The sequence below is a fragment of the Triticum aestivum genome, chromosome 5B (assembly GCF_018294505.1).
Source record: "Triticum aestivum cultivar Chinese Spring chromosome 5B, IWGSC CS RefSeq v2.1, whole genome shotgun sequence".
In the NCBI taxonomy this organism is placed as follows: Eukaryota; Viridiplantae; Streptophyta; class Magnoliopsida; order Poales; family Poaceae; genus Triticum; species Triticum aestivum.
The window spans coordinates 448,620,766-448,625,006 of NC_057807.1; positions in this window are offsets into that span (position 1 = coordinate 448,620,766).

Below are 4,241 nucleotides of genomic sequence, written 5' to 3' on the forward strand. Positions count from 1 at the left end.
CGTATTTCAAATCCATACAAACTCATGCAACTACGTCACTGCACATATCGTCCGGCTACTTCATCACTACCAAAACTACTCCCTCTATTTCAAAATAGATGACTCAACTTTGTACTAACTTTAGTACAAAGTTAGTATAAAGTTGAGTCATCTATTTTGGAACGGAGGGAGTACATGCCATCGGACTATCAAAATTTGGCCTGTTCGACTATGGTGGAGTTCATCCACGACCGCCCTTGCCCTTCGCGTCGCCCTTGCCGTCCTTCTCGCGGAAGTACCGGTCGAAGACGCAGTACGGATCGAGACGGATCTGCTCGTCGCTGGAGTTGTCCTCGTCGTAGCTGTCTTCCTTCTCCTTCTTCGTGGCAGTCCGGCCATGGCACGGACCGCCCGATTCTGCTCTCGGGTGAGGGCGCGCATGTTCCCTCGCTGCCGTTTCTTTACAATGCGGGCACGGATGGCTTCCTCCTCTGCGGCCGCCCGCGCCGCCACCTCAGCCGCCGCCATTTCTGCCTTGAATACGGGCCTCGACAGCCCTTATCCTCTCCTTCCCACGGCGGGTCGCCCGGTCCCCTGGGAGTCATACTCTGCTCGGCCGGTGATGGGGAAGGAGATGTGTTTCGGACGGGATCGCGAGGATCCAGCACCAGAGACCCGAGCACCCGGTGAGCTGACGCTATGGTGTCGCGGTGGACGGATCCGTCCGTCGGCCGGATGTTGTCCTCCCGAGAGCGGGGGACTGCCATTGCCTCCTCGAACCCGCACGGGATGACACCCCAGTCGATGGATCCGGAGTGGTCGGAGTCCGATCCGCTGTCTGCCATGCCGGAGATGGCCGGAACTCACCGGAGACGAGCTCGGGTGGCGGAGGGGAGGGGAGGGGAGTGGAGTGGAGTGAAGTGGCTGGGGTTTGCTCCGGCGAGCGGATGGGGACGAATATATGTGGGGTCGGGTGGGCCAACATGTGCCGGGTCTAACGTGGCTAGCGTGCCCGGGCGCCCCCATATTCGCCCCATATTTAGGCTAGATATGGGGCGTGCCGGTCAGCCTGGGCGTTTGATGCCCATTTTAGGCGTCCGTCTGGGTCGAAAAAACGTGACCGGGTAGCCCGTCCGAGCGTATGAGGAGGGTTTGAGAGGTCCGGTTGTAGATGCTTTTAGCTCAGCAAAAATATTAGTGTTGTTCAATGGTAAGAAATTGGAGGAATTTAAACCTTCATGTGGTATTCGACAAGGGGACCCAATATTCCCATGTTTGTTCTTGACTGTGGCAGAGGGCATTTCGTGGTTCCTAAAATCTAGAAGTGAGTCATCAAATCTCCATGATTTGCAAGGGGCACCGTCGATGCCACCGGTAAGCCATTTATTATTTGTAGATGATAGCATGTTGTTTTTCAAGGTAAATGGTGTGAGTGCTACTGGGTGAACCAAGTGTTGAATATCTACTGTTAGGCTATAGGGCAACGTATCAATTATGACAAGTCTTCTATTTTCTTTAGTAAGGGTGCTCCAGATGCGGTCATGGGTGAAATAAAAGGCCTGTTAAATGTCCCAAATAGGACTCTAAGTGAGAAATATTTGAGTATGCCTTCTGACATAGGATCACTGAAAAATGGTGCCTTTAAATACTTGAAGGGCCGTTTGTAGAGCAGGATCAAATGATGGATAGAGAAGGCTTTATTCTCCGTAGGGAAAAAAGTTCTGGTTAAAGTGGTAGCCGAGGCAATTATAGGGTATTCTATGTCATGTTTCAAATTACCAAGAGGGCTTTGTGGGCACCTTAACATGTTGATAAGGAAGTGTTGGAGGACACCATAAACCACATTGGGTATCATGGAAAGTAATGACACAACCGAAAGGCATGGGTGGACTTGGATTTAAAGATTTTGAAAATTTTAACTTGTCTTTACTTGCAAGGCAAGCGTAGCATCTACTGCAGCAGCCAAAGTCATTGAGTGCTCGTGTGCTAAGGAGTATTTATTTTTCAAATTCATCTATATCGCATGCAACCCTTGTCAATCATCCAAGCTAGATTTGGGGAGCCATTGTGGAAGGGAGAGATGTACTGAAGCAAGAGTTGATCAAACGCACTGGCAATGGGACAACTACATACATATGGGAAGATAATTGGCTTCCGCATGATGAGATGTTGAGACCATATGAATGCTTGGTCTCTGATTCGCCGACCTTGGTGTCTGAACTCATTGACACACCGGCGGTTGCATGAAACAAACAACACATGGTAGAAAGTTATTATGCCCATGGATGTTCCCGTTATCTTAGGAATACCGATGTGTACGAGAAATATGGACGACTTCTGGAGCTGGAATTTTGAAAGGACTAGAGTCTTCTTTGTAAAATCTGCATATAGGATGCTTGTGTCAACTAAACAAAGGCATGAGGCATGGCTTGAAGGGACTGCGGGTCATCCAGTACATGTATGAAGGAGAACACATGGAAGTTGCTCTGGAATATTCAAGTCCTGGCAACAATTCGGAAGTTCATGTGGCGAGTGGCCAAACATTCCATTCCAATAGAGGATGTCAGAGCCCATAGACATATGACAACCTCTAGTTCCTGTGGATTATGTGGCAGTCAGGACTGCGCCGCTCTTCGAAGAGGCGTGTTCCTCCAGGCCGGCACGCGGCGGACCACGACGGCACATGCATCGTGCCTACCGAGGCCGCCGCCATGTTGCACTGCTCCTCCCGTGTTGCTTCTGCTCGTGCCATCCGCCGTCAACGTGTCCGAGACCGCGCCTTGCCGGTGGAGGTCGGCGACACGACGTCCAGCACGCCCTCCCCCGTCATCATTGAGGAGTAGAACACGTAAGGCCGCCGCCACGTGGGTCCCATGAAGGCCACCGCCGAGGTGACCCCGGTGTCTTACCCGGTTCACCGCAGACAAATGTTGACCCCCGCCTGGGCTTCATGAATGACGAGCTCCCAATCCCGTCCGGCTAAAGCACCCCCTTTGGCACTCCTATGAGCGGCGCAGTCGGGCATAGGAAAGATACGGGGGAAGAATATACCTCCGAGGCTCACGGCAGTCTGGCGAGCGGGCACCCGGACATGGGAAAGACAATGTGATCCGTCACGGTCGGCCGTAGACTAGTGTAGTGTATCCGTGTCGTGGGATTGAAACTCTGCGCAGCCGTATGTGCATAAAGTTTTAGCTATCTTAGTAAAAATATGTCCAAACTGTAGTGGATTTCATTTGGTTTACATGAAATCTACCGTGTTTGCATGAGTTTCATCCGGTTTGCTGAAAAAATGTTTAAAATGTATGTGGATAGCGTTGGATTGTGGCCTTTCGCAACCGTGTCCATGAACTGGCCCTCTTGTCTGCCGACGGATGCGGATTTTTTTTTGAGAGTTGCATATGAAGATGCCCTAAAGATACGTGCCTACTTGCAAACCGATATAGAGGTAGTAGCTCCGTGGATGCCTTCTTCCACCCACAAACTTTGCGTATTTTGTTCTTTGCATATGGAAAGCAAACCACATCAGGATTGTGAGTCTAGAAGTCTTTCGTAAATCGGGTCTCCATACATGTGTCTATGTGTTTATTTAAGTAGTATATATGATCTACCATTGGATCTTCGCGTTTACTCGTCGCTCCATATTTCTAACGTATTATGATGCTATTTTAAAGTAAAGTATGTCTGGTGTTCATCTTTATACTCTTAGGCATATCTCTCATTGTTTCTTGCCCTACATGATGGGGTGCCCAAAGAGTATAAAGCCAATAGGATGGACGGGGCGTTTTGGCTTCCGGACTCAGTTGAGCTCGTAGTGAACAATAAATTCGTTAAATTACTAGAAAATTTAAAACAATTCTTTTTTTGGGTGAAATGTGACTGAGTGCGTAATATTGGTGCCGAATTTTAGAGCATTTGGACATCTGAGTAGCTCCCAGCAAAAAGATAAATTTTGGGTCTGTGAAAATGTTTACTGTTTTGTAGTGTTCGGACCTGATCTTGTTTTTTTTGCTGAGAGCTATTCAGATGCTGCTGAAATTGACATGACGCACTCAAGCATCTTTCACCACAAAAAAGTTAGGACTATTTTGAATCTTTTAGTATTTATTTTGATTTTATTGTTGTTTATGGGGTGTAGATGAGCTCGAGCTCCGAAATGAATATTCTCAATAGACTCCATTCTCCTAGAGCAAACTTTTTTTGAGACAAACTCTTTTTTTGGTAAACCGTCCTCGAGGGAACTATATGGAGGCCCACTTGGG